General features: G+C 45.4%; 1 protein-coding gene across 12 annotated transcripts in view; it reads left to right on the top strand.

Annotated features, from left to right (window-relative positions):
* The window catches only part of NAV1 (neuron navigator 1), a 950,201-nt gene that overhangs the window by 794,151 nt on the left and 139,050 nt on the right, over positions 1-17,000 (top strand). The gene's annotated exons all lie outside the window — the stretch shown is intronic.

Here is a 17,000-nt window from a genome sequence, read left to right on the forward strand (position 1 = left end):
GTTTAAGGAAGTCTTTCAAAAATGAAACATGGTACATTACCAAAAACAGCGCAATGAATGATGCACAAAATTGTAAATTCTGCAAATGGAATAAGTGGGTAAATCATGAAAAATTAAAATTTATCAGCTTTGGTCAGCATCCACTGCTTGCAATACTTTACAAGAGATAATATAGAGTACCAGAACAATCAGTTGGATTAATGCAAATCCTAGTCAGTGGGTGCCAATACTGCAGACATCCTATCCAAAATGGCAAGGTGTGGATTTTTTTTTACTAATCTAAAAAGAATAAAGAAAGTTAATGTACAGCCGCATTATTGAGGCAGTTGGAAAGATTAGTCTTGTTTGAATAACAAGTGACTCGCCACCTTTTCAAATATTTGAGATGTTCTTACTTGTATTTGTGTTTTTTGTGAAAACAGGGCAAATTCTTTAGAGCCATAGCTAGTTAAAAATATCCTTGTAAAGGCTAAAATAAACTTCCTCTTCCTATGTAACTGAATGGCCATTAAACTGAAATTAAGGAGCCTCGAAAATTTTATTAAACTGGCTGATGTCCCTTTTTTACTTAACATCCTCCCAGGTCAACAGAAAGTATGCAGATTAGTTCTGTGACAAAATTTACTAGTTGCTGTACCTACCGAGTTGATGTCAGGCTTGAAAAACTCAGAAAACACAGAAAATGTTCTTATTTAAAAAAAGAACTAAAGTGAAGGCCAATGGCATTGGCGTTTGTTGTTCTGTGATTTCCTGGCATATGTTTATTGATTTTAAAACTAAAGTTAGTTGAGTAAATTTTATTACATTATCAATTATATGTTTTTACAGAAAGGTTTTAGCTAGTCTTTTAGGGTAGTCCATGTGCATCTGTTTTTATGCTGTACGGTGGGAGTCCTCTTTGAAAGTTTGTGTTTTGAATGCCTCATTCCTCACACCAGCCACCATGTAAGCTCTTGATGTATTTGGTTCATTTTTCACATCCATCTGGTTTCCAAATGTAATGAACAGTTCCAGGGGTTAGTTGAAACCCCTGTGGAGCTCATCTGTTGGGAATCTTTCAAGCAGACAAAGGGCTTTTAGATTTTACTTACCACTTTCTTTCTTTGAAGGAGGGATCGTTCAATTGATGTGCCTCCCCCCCCTCCCCCTTTATTCCTGCACACTGCTCATTCCCTACCTCAAGGACATGTTTAAGAAATACCTCTCTGTAATGAAATGGTGGTGCGAACAGTGGCAACACCCTTAGCAACAAGAGAATTATTCTTCATTGAGGACATGCAGAAGGTCTCAGTTAGTCCACCGCACAGACTTGAAGCCAAGTAAAACTAGTTTCAAATGCTATTGACTCATTCATAATGTTGTAAGGAAAATGGCGGGCACTTTTATTTTAATTAATGATTAAGTAAATATTATCTGCAGAGGACCCTGGCTTTGGCATTGACTGTGGTTATCCTGAACAGAGGCTTTATGTTAGACTCCTTCTTGGAACAGTTGTTTACACATGACCATTTTCAATAAGAACATTTAGACTTTGTAGAATAGACGTTAATGCCTTTTTCCGTTGACAAATAGCCAAACAAATATCCAGATTTTATTTGGAAAACATATTTCATTTTTTGTTTTAGGGCCACTCACTTTCTAATATAAGTGGATCAGCCATGAACAAGGTTTTCCAAGTGCAGAACTGTCCCATTACTTGACATTGCTGCTTGAGGTATTAAAATTAACTCAAGCCACACAAAGCATGTTTTTCTTTTATTTCCTGTGTTTTTATAGTTCGAATAACAATGCAGTTTATTGATTTAGTCATTTTGTATTTTGTGTGATGAACAGTCGATCACATGTCAATAGTGATATGGATCATACATTTAAAGCTACATGTAGAAAATAGTATAGATAAATATGAAAGAAGTAACAAGGGTGCAAATATCTAATACATAATATCTGTAATAAACTCCATCACTTGATCATTCCAGGACATCTTTATACTGTATTCAGGACCATTCGGGTAATAAGAAATGCCAAAGGTATAAGATCAAATAATATCTGGGCTCCTCACACGAGGGTTAAGTCAACAGCAAGTGCCTCATATTGAGTTTCTGATCACTGCAGATTCTGAATCCCAAATTGGATAATCTTGAATGCATTCCATTAGGCTGCAGGAGCCAACTTTGGAATGAATTTGAGATCATCTTTAGAATGCCTTCTAGAAGATTCTAGAGAGCAGAGAGAAGATGGGGGTTGTAAAGGAAGCAGCAGTTTCAATTAGTTTTTGAAAGAGGCAAATTGGGGATTGATGTGGATTGATGGGGTAAGAGTTCTAAATACTGAGTGCACATTCACAGAAGGAAAGGTTTCATGTCTATTTTTTGTTGAAGATGGAGAGTTTAAGTTGAAGGGTGTTGGGGTGGTGAATTTGGTCAGACTTCCCAGAGAGTTTTATTTTCTTGGCTAGGAAGACTGGGGGACCAGTATGAAGGGAACTGTGCACTAGACAAGTAAACCTGAAGATGGATCTGACCCCAAAGTGGAGCCAGCTAACATGGATCAAAGTTAGGAGTAATGTGGTTGAAGCAATTATTTCTTGACATCAATTTAATTGACGTGTGAAGTATGGCTTTTTGTGTCAGATTCAATTTTGGGAATGTCAGTAAGAATGTTATTTCCATAATCAACTCTACAAAGAAGCAAAGGTGGACCAACTACATGGAGGTCTTTTTTGGGGGGGAGAAAATATATTTTAATTCCATTGATAAGTTTTAATTGACCTTTGGAAATTTTGGTTGTGTTAATGGAAGTGGTCATCTATGATACAGGGATGTGGAATTCCTATCGCCCGACGCCCGGGACATCTTGTTTGGGGTCAAGGGCAACAAGTTTTTATGTGTACTTTGTCCTTGGGACAAGTAGGCCCAACCCTCTGCAGCACAAACCCTTTGGCTGCCTGTTTACAGAGAGTGGAACTCTCTGCAGTTGAGGTAATGTGTTACCAAAAGATAATGCTGTTCGAACTTGTATTTATGGTTCATTATTTGAAAACCTTCATTATTAGGGTGAGTGCTGTAAGTAAATGTTTTAAGGTCACACTTCACTACTGACGTTGGTTCCAGTACTAAAAAAAAATAAAACGTGTATACACATGTTTGAAAAGTTTAGGCTATGAGGCTAAGTATAATGCTCCCAGAATGCTCTCTGATTATATGCAAATGAAATGTCATTTAGTAAAATGTGTTGATGCATGCTAGTATTTCCCAAAAATATTTCTAATGGAAAATCAGTGTAACCATTTTCAACACGATTATGGGAAGCATGAAAATAAACAAACACTGACAAAGCCAACTGATCTCACATATTTTTATAAGTCTTTTAGTTTCATCAATGCGTGTCTTGTTTTGACATGGCTTTTGTAACACTTTATTGTTGTGGGAGCGACCAGGCCCTCAACATTGTAACAAACACTGGCAAAAAAAAAAAAAAGTTTTTGAAATCTGAAAGCACAATTTGCCACCAGTGGCATAACAACGGCCCGCAGCCGCCCTCCAGGGGGCCCCTTCAGCACAGCACCTGCCCTGAGTGAGTCTGGAGAGGGGGCTCCTCCATGTTCTTTGCAAAGGGGCACCCTCCAGTTTCGTTACGTCGCTGATTGCCACTGTAGTTCCTGACACTGAACAAAACTACTTTGTGTGCCAATATGCTCCTTGTGGAAGAGCAGAATGCGATCACTCATAGTAAAGCCAGCCGAAAGAGAGAGAAATAGAAGTTTAATAAAAACAAAATGTCTTAGTTAACACCAGACCTAATTAGGGACCAAGACCCACATGTAGGTAGCTTTTTGCATGTCGCAAACAGCGACTCTCGCTGTTTGCGATGTGCAAAAAGCACATTGCGATGCACAAACCCAGTTTTGTGGTTCGGTAACCTGGTTACCGAATCGCAAAACGGGCTTGCGACTCGCAATTTGGAAGGGGTGTTCCCTTCCTAATTGCGACTCGCAGTGCAATGTAGGATTGTTTTGTGACCGCGAACGCGGGCGCAAACCAATCGCAGTTTGCACCCATTTCAAATGGGTGCTAACACTTTCGCAAAAGGGAAGGAGTCCCAATGGGACCCCTTCCCCATTGTGAATGTCACTGTAAACATTTTTTCGGAGTAGGCAAATGAAACGAAAACGTTTCATTTTTCGTTTTCGTAATGCATCTCGTTTTCCTTTAAGGAAAACGGGCTGCATTACAAAAAAAACAACAACAAAAAACTGCTTTATTGAAAAGCAGTCACAGACATGGTGGTCTGCTGTCTCCAGCAGGCCACTATCCCTTTGAGGGCCGCCATTCACAAGGGGGTCGAAAAATGCGACCCAACCTCATGATTATTCATTAGGGGGGCATTTGCGAAGCCCTTGCGAATCACAGATGGTGTCAGGGACACCATCCTACATTCGGATTTGCAAATCTCAAATTGCGAGTCGCTCTGACTCGCAATTTGTGGGTCGCAAATCTGAACCTACCTACATGTGGCCCCAAATTCTTAAAGTCACAAAAGTGCACCCATGGTATATGTCGTACCCCTATCAAATATTGGTGAACTGTATTTTAGCATGGGTAAATACGCATGTGTAGATTTGCTCATGTGAAAATCTATTGAGCATTTGCAAGTTCATCTTCCCTCCAGCCACTTTCTTCCCAACCCTGGAAGAAGTTCTAATTCTGCCATTGTCAGGAGTAAATGTCCAACCTTTCTTATTATGGGAAAATATTAGAGAGAAGCTGGTGAAAATCTTTAAAACATGCAGGTTAGTAGGTTTGCAGACTCAAAGGCATTCCAGCCCTGGAACTATTGCTTACTGCTTCCTCCAGCCCCAGTATGCAGATCTGCAGAAAGGTGGCAAAATAAGGAAATTGCTACAGTAGGGATTGAAACGCAAGTATTCAAGCCCTACTATGGTAGTAGCCCTGGCATAATCAGAGAGGCTATTATCAGAGCTCTTACATAATGAGATTGCTGCCATAATTTGTCGCCACACTACATGGCACCAAAGGGACAAGTAGATCTTTTTACAGGACAAGTAGATTTGAGAAGCAACCTGTCCCCTGGACAAGTAGATATTTTAATAAATTCCACACCCCTGATGATAACATCAATGGCTTTTTAGTTTTCAGCAACAGTCAAAGTACAGTATAAGTTGATGTTAGTAGACTGCAGCCCGTTTTGAACTGAGGCAGAAGAGAAGTGTCCTGAGAGGAGTAGGAATCCTGTTTTCTTGTGCCCCATTTGCATAATTAAGGTGTGATATGCCTGAGCCTTTAATAATATAGAAGGCCAGGGCATGGGGTTAAAAGAGCAGGTATTAAAAATAAACCTTGGGGCTCCTTGAAGTGTAGGAATGTGGTTTGAGGTAAATCTGTTCATCTTGATGTGCTGAGATGAATTTTGATGTGTCTGTAAAATCAGTGTGATCTCTGAGGGCTTGAATTAAGATGTTATGGTTAACAATGTGAAAGGTCACTAATAAATTGGACAGGACCAAGCACCAGGCACCACTGTTGTGGAGGATACAGAAGAGGGCATTATATATATATATTTATGAACTGGCTAGATATTGTCATCATTGGTTTAACGTATCTGTTGAAGCCTCCAATCATCCATGTTAGCTCAAAATATTTAATAAAGACCTTGTTTGAAGAACTACTTTACTGGTTAGGGTAAGCATTGTTTTGCTTTCACTAATGACCAAGCTGACAAAAAAACTCTGGGAGGCACTTCTTAGTTCAAAGAAGACATTTATTATTACTTCACCACGAGGTTCCTAAAAAATGAGATTAGTAGGTCAAAAGCACACGTTTAAAAATAGTCACAGCATTGAAAGGAAAATATACCACAATGATTCTCAACTGCAATGCACACAGCAAATATATGTGATTATATCATAGCATAATTGCAAAGTAAAGAAGAAAGTAAAAATTCATCACCGTAGGGCCTGCCAAGCTCTTCAACTTTCTCAAGCCAGCAAGAAGATGACCCCGTACAACTGCGAGAAAGATATCCACCCTCACGGGACAAGTGTGTGTCAGGCATTCAACGTCTAATCCTGACCGAGGTCTTGGAAATTCCCTTGCTACTGAGCAGGTCACCTTTTTATATCTTTAAAGAACCGAAAGGGATTTCTGGAAAAAAATGTTCCTTGGAACACAGGATCATCTTCGGCACCCCCCCCCCCATGGATCGTTCATCAGCCCCATCATCTTCAACGTTTACTTGACCCCCTACTGCCCTGCCACCAGTGTGTATACATGACCCCCTTGGCCAGCACTGTCAGATTGCACAGACATAACATAATCTCTTACGCCGATGACACCCAGCTTATCCTCTCGCTATCAGAAGCCCCTCCACCACCAGAGTCAACTTCCATAGATAAATGATGAATGTTGTCGGCTGGATGAAGGACAACTGTCTCAAGCTCAACATGGACAAGATGAAAGTCCTCATCTTTGGGAACAACCCCTGACTGGCTGAACTTGGCCGAGCTCCTGCCCCAACAGACCATCCTGCAACCTCGGCATCATCTTAAGAGAGCAAATTATCTATGAAGAAAGAGGTAAACGCAGTGTCCTCTGCCTTCTTCAGCACCCTATATATGCTCAGCAAGATCTTCAGGTGCCTTCCTGTCAACACAAGAAGGACCGTCACACAGGCTGGACTACAGCAACTCTCTACATAGGGATCTCTGCTCACCTCCTGATGAGACTACAGACAATACAAAACTTAGGGGCAAGATTTAGCCTTGACCTCCCCAGATGACCCCACAGACCAGACACCTACGATTCCCCCCTCCCTCTTCCTCGCAGACAACCTCCCCTCCACCCCCAGGATCTGCCAAAGCAACAGCGGAGGATGCTTTTTAAAACACCTGGCGGCCAAAGCTTTGAACTACCTTTCGCTGCACCTCAGGTTCATCAGTTCAGAAACTCAGGAAAGAACTCAAGACCTGGTTGTTCAAATGAACATATCACCATGCAGCAGCTAGCAAATCCAGTGCCTTGAGACCACGGGTGGTTTCCCTCACTTCACAAATGCTAGATTGATTGAGGCATTAAGGTGAAAGAGTGGGGAAAAAGTCTGGAAATCTGGTTTGTGGGCTTTTATTATTTTACTGCTCACTACATTACAATATTAGCAGATATTACCATATTACTGCTAGTATGTTTGACGCCTTGCCTGCTGGAGGAGGACACTCTTATACAGATGCCTAAACCACGAGCAGTACACCTGTTACCTCTGCTGATCATTTTAGCAGAACTTCTAAATGCTGCAGCAGTGAAATGCGGTGACAGTACTAACAACGTGAATTTCAAAACTCGAGAGAAGCAGTAACCACCTTGTGGATGTAATTCAGTATATCCAGAATTAATGGAAATGTCGGACTGAGGAAGACCAAACTATGCGGCAAGATTTAATAAATTGTCTAAATCAATCAAAATATGTGGTACATGTGTGGCAGTATTATCCCAGTATCTTACCATTTCATACACATTAATGCAAAGGGGATCGCACCACTCAGCAAAAGACAAACACAAGATTAGTATACAAGCTAACTCGATCCAGGTGAAATTCTTTATCACCAACAATGATTTTTTGTCTTGCTTGTGGGTACATGGGTATCGTTGTGTTAACATTTCACCTTCTAGCTGCTAGGGAGAAATACTTTGAACTAGAAACATTTTTTTTAATCTACAAATTGTGCAATGGGGTGAAATTTGTAGCAAGTGCAGTGAATCCATAAATTTGGGGGAAAACTGCGGGCACACACTATATATTTTCTTCCAGTGACCATGAGTATTTTACTGGGTAAAACAGTTGTACACATTCAGGCTAGCCTCCTTTTACTGCAGTGCTATTGGGATGAGCGCTGCAAGCTCGCTTAACAGACGAGAAATATAGATTGCTGATTCCATTAGCCCCGATCAATTCTACTTATTAGTCCTTTATTTCAGCCCCTTTCAAGCCATCGTCCGCATCCGCACAGTGTCCCGGCATCAAGTGGCACAAAGCCAGCTGGCATTGATCACATTTGTTGCTGGAAAGCATTAATGCCCAGAAGGCAACATTTGCTAGCATTGCAGAAATTCTTGTCTGCAAATCACATGCAGCTCAGCGAAGCAGGGCATGCACAGAGCCAGAATCTGTTGTGCTTGCAGCATTAGGTCTGCTGGAAAATAGCGCGCTGTGCGAGCTGTAGGTGGCAGGAAGCCTGTGACTTTTAGCTGCAGAGAAAGGTTAATCGGCTACAACATCTATTGCAGTCTGTGCGAACCAAATTCAGATCCATTTTAGGATGTTCTAAATTGGTGGAATTTTTTGGTCAGCATTTTTTTTGATTCTGTACTTTGCAACATTTGTGAAATTTGCAGTTTTTCTGACGTTAAAAAGAAAATAGTGGTTGAAAAAAGGCAAGTTAAATAGTTTTTGCATCCAGGGCCACGGTAAAGGGCTACTTGTACCAGCATTTACCCTAAAAATGGGCATGCTGGATAATCCTAATTTTAAAATATTTTTGTGATAGAAACAGTATGTGAAGTTTTAAAGTGTACAAGTTCATGAAAGGCATTTTTTTTCCAAATTTCACTAATCTGTCAGTGAAATATTAATTTGGCACATCCCCAGACTGTGTCACATGCTTCTGAGTCAATAACTTCAATCCCGAGTATTAAATACGCAGCAGCCAAGAATGACATTTATGAGCGGGTCTGCACGAGTTACGTACGAACAATTTTATGACTAATACTTCTGTAGTTTGGCAGTGGTCCTAGATAGCATGGTGCAGAATCTTTTGTAGTTTGTCAGTTATTTGCTCTGCGGGTGAGAGCCCATGTGACTCGAGTTGTTTGCCCATGAAAGTGTAAGGAGTTATTGAATTTTCAGTGACCAGAGGCCACTACAGCTGCTAGTCAGAAAAACCTTTGGACCTTGCTTTGATAAAGTTATTTTTACGACTCTCAAAATAAGTCTTACCAAGGCCCCGTTTTTTTTTTTTTTTTTTTTTTTTTTTATATACAGGTTATTAATTGCTCCTTTGATAGGTTCCCTTGTCTGTCTATATAACAGGTTTTCATTTCCCATTTATACCACGGTGCGCCCCCAGTTGGCAGTTCTGCTGAATGTTTTTACTGTAGATGCCAACAGGCGATTTTTAACTCTCTGGATCCTGGTACACCTGAATTAGTCTTTTTTAATCGTCCCTTGCGGAACGGAATGTCTTCAAAGTTGCTTCAAAATTCATTTAGGTATGGATCCAGTGCAACTTAGGAAGTTATAGGAACCCTGCCAAAGCATGGGATTCACTTTCATTGCAGGCCATGGCGCTGACTCTTCCGAAATGTCTAGATCTGCTCATTGTAGGAAGCTGTAATGTTAAACTTCCACTCACAAAATATCTGTAATTTTATTCTGAACACAGTTTCCTTGTAACTGATCGAGTGTAAACTCCGTAAACAGCCTTAACTGGACAGTGTGAGGTTAGATTCTTTTAAAGGCATCACCCGAATCCGTTAAATGTCATGGCTAGAAAATGGTTTAATAATACTAAAGTTGATCAACTGTAAGCAAAGTTAGAGTGGCCTTCACCTTATGTTAAAAAAAATTCAGAGACAGTTGTTTGTAGTGTGCTAGGAGATTGGGGCATATGGGAATCATACTGGTGGGTGTAGGAAGCTGGCCTGGGGTGTGGTGAACACCTATGGTGTTTGCTTGTAATACCAGGTCCAGGCAGCCCCTATTAGTTAATGAAACAGTGTCTTTAGTGGTAATTGTAGTGAGCAGCCAAGACTTCTCTCGGAGGAGTGTAAAGCACTTGCAATACCACAGCAGTCAAACAGCAACTTATCTCACGTGAAAGAAACCACATAGTGTTGCAAAAATAAAGGTACTTTATACGGTAAGTACTAGGAATTAGCATTAAAAAAACAACAAACACTGGTAAATAATAGTAGAAAGTAGCTGGGGCCCTTTGGGGGGTGGGGGGGCCGTATACTAAAATAATGGGATGCAAAGTTAGGTTCCCCCACCCAAGGATGTGGTATAGCTAGAAGGGAGCTGGGAAAACTCGGGACCCCAAGAGGTGAGGATCTAGATGACCAGAGATAAGTTACCTGTTCTTCTCATTGACTAACAAGGGGACTTCGAAAAGGAACTTTGCAAGAACAGGACCAGTCCAGTGGAACTCAATGGTGGATTCTGGAAGACGAGAACCTGTAAAAGAAGGGGACCGAGTCCAGTTCACGCAGGACTGTGCAGGTGGGGCAGGAACCACTACCCACCCTTCTGTGGATGAAGATCCGGGTTGACAGTGGAAAGGGAAGGCCAGCTGTGGAGTCCAAGAGCTGCAGAGGGTCCCTGAAGTCATGTAGAAGCTGTCCCACGCCGTCGCTGGGTTGCAGACGAGTCAGTGGTCAGGAGGACCACCAACAAGCCTTGGTAAGTGCACATCTGGACAGAAGAGGATTTGCAGAGAAGAGGACCAGCTGGGTCCAGGGAACTCGACCCTTGGAGGGGAGTCCGGGCTAACCCTCAGCAGTCTGGAGAGCCAGCAGAAGCATTCATAACCCCCACAGGCAACCCACTGGCAGCAGGCACAGTAAGTTGCAGTTAGGCCCAGTCAGCGCACATGGAGAGGAGTCCCATGTCCCTGGCGCAGCAGAGGAGAGACTGTCCTTGCAAGGATGAAGTGCTGGAGGCCGGGGCTACTTGAAGCCTGAAGATCCCTCAGAGCAGGAGTCAATAAAGCCTTGGCTGCTGCAAGAGTTGAGGTGCAAAGGAATTCTGTCTTGCAACGAGAGGCAAGGACTCACCATCTCTCAAGTTGGACAGAAGGCAGAGAGGACCAATAGGACCACTCCGAACCACCACCTGTGTTGGAGGACCCACGCAGTTCCAGTGAAGGGCAGATCCCAGCAGCCAGATGTCACTGCCTTAGGTACCTGGGGTACAGGGGACTGACTTTCACTCCAAGGAAGCTTTCCTTCTTGCTTCTTTGTAACAGCTGTGGAAATGTTGCAATTGCTCGAAGGAGCCGGAGAAACACTGTTGCAAGGCGAGGTTGTCTTGGGAGTTGCAGTCTTGTTTTGTTCCTGTGAAGCCGGTTGCGGTTCCGGTGACCAGGAGCAGAAGAGGTCGATGCAGAGGAAACCTGGTGGAGTCTTTGTAGGAAGTTGGCTCTGTATGCACTATTTCAAAGTAAGGAATAGTATGCACAGAGTCCAAGGGTTCCCCTTAGAGGTAAGATAGTGGCAAAAAGAGATAATACTAATGCTCTATTTTGTGGTAGTGTGGTCGAGCAGTAGGCTTATCAAAGGAGTAGTGTTAAGCATTTGTTGTACACACACAAGCAATAAATGAGGAACACACACTCAGAGACAATTCCAGGCCAATAGGTTTTTGTATAGAAAAATATATTTTCTTAGTTTATTTTAAGAACCACAGGTTCAAATTTTACATGTAATATCTCTATTGAAAGGTATTGCAGGTAAGTACTTTAGGAACTTTGAATAATCACAATAGCATATATACTTTTCAAATAAAACACATATAGCTATTTTAAAACTAGACAGTGCAATTTTCACAGTTCCTAGGGGAGGTAAGTAATTGTTAGTTCTTGCAGGTAAGTAAACCACCTACAGGGTTCAAGTTTGGGTACGAGGCAGCCCACCGTTGGGGGTTCAGAGCAACCCCAAAGTTACCACACCAGCAGCTCAGGGCCGGTCAGGTGCAGAGGTCAAAGTGGTGCCCAAAACGCATAGGCTTCAATGGAGAAGGGGGTGCCCCGGTTCCAGTCTGCCAGCGGGTAAGTACCCGCGTCTTCGGAGGGCAGACCAGTGGGGTTTTGTAGGGCACAGGGGGGGGACACAAGTTAGCACAGAAAGTACACCCTCAGCAACACGGGGCTGCCGGGTGCAGTGTGCAAACACACGTCGGGTTTTCAATGTAAATCAATGGGAGACCAAGGGGTCTCTTCAGCGATGCAGGCAAGGGGGGGGGCTCCTCGGGGTAGCCACCACCTGGGCAAGGGAGAGGGCCTCCTGGGGGTCACTCCTGCACTGGAGTTCCGATCTTTCAGGTCCTGGGGGCTGCGGGTGCAGAGTCTTTTCCAGGCGTTGGGATCTGGGAGTCAGGCAGTCGTGGTCAGGGGGAGCCTCGGGATTCCCTCTGCAGGCGTCGCTGTGGGGGCTCAGGGGGGGGAAACTCTGGCTACTCACGGTCTCGTAGTCACCAGGGAGTCCTCCCTGAAGTGTTGTTTCTCCACAAGTCGAGCCGGGGGCGTTGGGTGCAGAGTTGCAAGTCTCACGCTTCTGGCGGGAAACACAGTTGTCTTGAAGTTGCTTCTTTGGAAACAAAGTTGCAGTCTTTGGTGAACAGGGCTGCTGTTCTCGGGAGTTTCTTGGTCCTTCTAGAGCAGGGCAGTCCTCTGAGGATTCAGAGGTCGCTGGTCCTGGGGAAAGCGTCGCTGGAGCAGTGTCTTTAGAAGGGAGGGAGACAGGCCGGTAGAGCTGGGGCCAAAGCAGTTGGTGTCTCCGTCTTCTCTGCAGGGTTTTTTAGCTCAGCAGTCCTCTTCTTCTTAGGTTGCAGGAATCTGAGTTCCTAGGTTCAGGGGAGCCCCTAAATACAGAATTTAGGGGTGTGTTTAGGTCAGGGAGGGCAGTAGCCAATGGCTACTAGCCCTGAGGGTGGCTACACCCTCTTTGTGCCTCCTCCCAAGGGGAGGGGGTCACATTCCTATCCCTATTGGGGGATCCTCCATCTGCAAGATGGAGGATTCCTAAAAGTCAGAGTCACTTCAGCTCAGGTTGCCTTAGGGGCTGTCCTGACTGGTCAGTGACTCCTTGTTTTTCTCATTATCTCTTCCGGCCTTGCCGCCAAAAGTGGGGCCGTGGCCGGAGGGGGCGGGCAACTCCACTAGCTGGAATGCCCTGTGGTGCTGGAACAAAGGGGGTGAGCCTTTGAGGCTCACCGCCAGGTGTTACAGCTCCTGCAAGGGGGAGGTGATAAGCATCTCCACCCAGTACAGGCTTTGTTACTAACCACAGAGTGACAAAGGCACTCTCCCCATGTGGCCAGCAACATGTCTCGAGTGTGGCAGGCTGCTAAAACCAGTCAGCCTACACGGGTAGTTGGTTAAGGTTTCAGGGGGCACCTCTAAGGTGCCCTCTGGGGTGTATGTTACAATAAAATGTACACTGGCATCAGTGTGCATTTATTGTGCTGAGAAGTGTGATACCAAACTTCCCAGTTTTCAGTGTAGCCATTATGGTGCTGTGGAGTTCGTGTATGACAGACTCCCAGACCATATACTCTTATGGCTACCCTGCACTTACAATGTCTAAGGTTTGGCTTAGACACTGTAGGGGCACAGTGCTCATGCACTGGTGCCCTCACCTATGGTATAGTGCACCCTGCCTTAGGGCTGTAAGGCCTGCTAGAGGGGTGACTTATCTATACTGCATAGGCAGTGTGAGGTTGGCATGGCACCCTGAGGGGAGTGTCATGTCGACTTACTCGTTTTGTCCTCACCAGCACACACAAGCTGGCAAGCAGTGTGTCTGTGCTGAGTGAGGGGTCCCCAGGGTGGCATAAGACATGCTGCAGCCCTTAGAGACCTTCCCTGGCATCAGGGCCCTTGGTACCAGGGGTACCAGTTACAAGGAACTTACCTGGATGCCAGGGTGTGCCAATTGTGAAAACAAAAGGACAGGTTAGGGAAAGAACACTGGTGCTGGGGCCTGGTTGGCAGGCCTCAGCACACTTTCAAATCAAAACATAGCATCAGCAAAGGCAAAAAAGTCAGAGGGTAACCATGCCAAGGAGGCATTTCCTTACAGTCTTCCACGCCGAATCAGGGGTCCCACCCACAAGGGACTCCCTAAATAGCCCTAACAGGGAGCTTGGTCACTCTTAAGGGTGACCACCTATCAGATGTGGTCACTGACTTGCAGATACCTGTCCTGACCAACCAAATGCTCCCTGGGGCCTCTGCATATCTTGCTTTCAAGATGGCAGAATCAAGTGGCCACCTGCAGGAGCCCTGGGCATCACCCGTGTGGTGATGATGGACAGGGGAGTGGTCACTCCCCTTTCTTTTGTGTGGTTTCTTGCCAGAGCAGGGACCGGGGGTGCCTGGACTGGTGCAAGCTAGATTATGCAAGGAAAGCAAACCGGTGGCATGGGGAGGCTACCCCTTCCCAGTCTTGTAACAATTGTTTACAAGGGAGGGGGTGTTGCATCCCTCTCCCACAGGAAACCCTTTGTTCTGCCTTCCCCCTGCTTGAGCTGGTCAAGCAGCAGGAGGGCAGAAACCTGTCTGAGGGGCTGCAGCTGCGTGCGCTGCTCACAAAACCATGGAAGACTGGTAGGAGCAACACTGGGGGTCCTCTAAGGAGCCCCCAGAGTGCATAGAATCATGCCACCAATACTGGCATTAGTATTTGGGTATGATTCCGACATGTTTGATACCAAATATGTCTAGGGTCAGAGTTACCATATGTAGCTGGATCACAGGTAGTGACCTATGGCCAGTACACAGGTAAAATGGCTTCCTCGCACTTACGAAGTCCAGTGCATTGGAACTGCAGTTCATAGAGGCCCCTCTGCTCATGCAGGGATGCCCTTACACACAGGAACCTGCCCTTTGGGCTGAAAGGGCCTGCCATATGGGTGACTTACAGTGACCTGGTGTAGTAACCAGCAGTGAAAAGGTGCACGCACCTTTTCACGCAGGCTGCAATGGCAGGCCTGCAGACACATTTTTCATGGGCTCCCATGGTGGCATAATATATGCTGCAGCCCATGGGGGACCACTGGTGTACCATATACTAGGGACTTACTGGGGGTACGCCAGTATGCCAATTGCAGGCTGTAAATGGTACCAAGGCAACCAAATTTAGAGGAGAGAGCACAATCACTGGGGTCCTTGTTAGCAGGATCCCAGTGAAAACAGTCTAAGTGCGCTGGTAACAGACAAAAAGTGGGATAACCATGCCAAAAAGAGTGATTTTTCTACCGTGGGGCCTAGAAATGTTCATGTACATGTGTAGGAAGTTGGCTCTGTATGTGCTATTTCAAAGTAAGGAATAGCATGCACAGAGTCCAAGGGTTCCCCTTAGAGGTAAAATAGTGGTAAAAATAGATAATACTAATGCTCTATTTTGTGGTAGTGTGGTCGAGCAGTAGGCTTATCCAAGGAGTAGTGTTAAGCATTTGTTGTACATACACATAGACAATAAATGAGGTACACACACTCAGAGACAAATCCAGCCAATAGGTTTTGTATAGAAAAATATATTTTCTTAGTTTATTTTAAGAACCATAGGTTCAAATTTAACATGTAATATCTTGTTTGAAAGGTATTGCAGGTAAGTACATTAGGAACTTTGAATCATTTCAATTGCATGTATACTTTTCAAGTTATTCACAAATAGCTATTTCAAAAGTGGACACAGTGCAATTTTCAGTTCCTGGGGGAGGTAAGTTTTTGTTAGTTTTACCAGGTAAGTAAGACACTTACAGGGTTCAGTTCTTGGTCCAAGGTAGCCCACCGTTGGGGGTTTAGAGCAACCCCAAAGTTACCACACCAGCAGCTCAGGGCCGGTCAGGTGCAGAGTTCAAAGTGGTGCCCAAAACGCATAGGCTTCAATGGAGAGAAGGGGGTGCCCCGGTTCCGGTCTGCTTGCAGGTAAGTACCCGCGTCTTCGGAGGGCAGACCAGGGGGGTTTTGTAGGGCACCGGGGGGGACACAAGCCCACACAGAAATTTCACCCTCAGCGGCGCGGGGGCGGCCGGGTGCAGTGTTAGAACAAGCGTCGGGTTCGCAATGGAAGTCAATGAGAGATCAAGGGATCTCGTCAGCGCTGCAGGCAGGCAAGGGGGGGCTTCCTCGGGGAAACCTCCACTTGGGCAAGGGAGAGGGACTCCTGGGGGTCACTTCTGCAGTGAAAGTCCGGTCCTTCGGGTCCTGGGGGCTGCGGGTGCAGGGTCTTTGCCAGGCATCGGGACTTAGGTTTCAGAGAGTCGTGGTCAGGGGAAGCCTCGGGATTCCCTCTGCAGGCGGCGCTGTGGGGGCTCAGGGGGGACAGGTTTTGGTACTCAGTCGTAGAGTAGTCCGGGGGTCCTCCCTGAGGTGTTGGTTCTCCACCAGCCGAGTCGGGGTCGCCGGGTGCAGTGTTGCAAGTCTCACGCTCCTTGCGGGGAGATTGCAGGGTTCTTTAAAGCTGCTCCTTTGGATAAAGTTGCAGTCTTTTTGGAGCAGGTCCGCTGTCCTCGGGAGTTTCTTGTCGTCGTCGAAGCAGGGCAGTCCTCAGAGGATTCAGAGGTCGCTGGTCCCTTTGGAAGGCGTCGCTGGAGCAGAGTTCTTTGGAAGGCAGGAGACAGGCCGGTGAGTTTCTGGAGCCAAGGCAGTTGTTGTCTTCTGGTCTTCCTCTGCAGGGGTTTTCAGCTAGGCAGTCCTTCTTGTTGTTGTTGCAGGAATCTAAATTCTTAGGTTCAGGGGAGCCCTTAAATACTAAATTTAAGGGCGTGTTTAGGTCTGGGGGGTTAGTAGCCAATGGCTACTAGCCCTGAGGGTGGGTACACCCTCTTTGTGCCTCCTCCCAAGGGGAGGGGGTCACATTCCTATCCCTATTGGGGGAATCCTCCTTCTACAAGATGGAGGATTTCTAAAAGTCAGAGTCACCTCAGCTCAGGACACCTTAGGGGCTGTCCTGACTGGCCAGTGACTCCTCCTTGTTTTTCTCATTATCTCTCCTGGACTTGCCGCCAAAAGTGGGGGCTGGGTCCAGGGGGCGGGCATCTCCACTTGCTGGAGTGCCCTGGGGCATTGTAACACGAAGCCTGAGCCTTTGAGGCTCACTGCTAGGTGTTACAGTTCCTGCAGGGGGGAGGTGTGAAGCACCTCCACCCAGAACAGGCTTTTGTTTCTGTCCCCAGAGAGCACAAAGGGCCTCACCACATGGGGTCAGAAA

This window comes from Pleurodeles waltl, chromosome 6 (assembly GCF_031143425.1).
Source record: "Pleurodeles waltl isolate 20211129_DDA chromosome 6, aPleWal1.hap1.20221129, whole genome shotgun sequence".
NCBI classification, from domain to species: Eukaryota; Metazoa; Chordata; class Amphibia; order Caudata; family Salamandridae; genus Pleurodeles; species Pleurodeles waltl.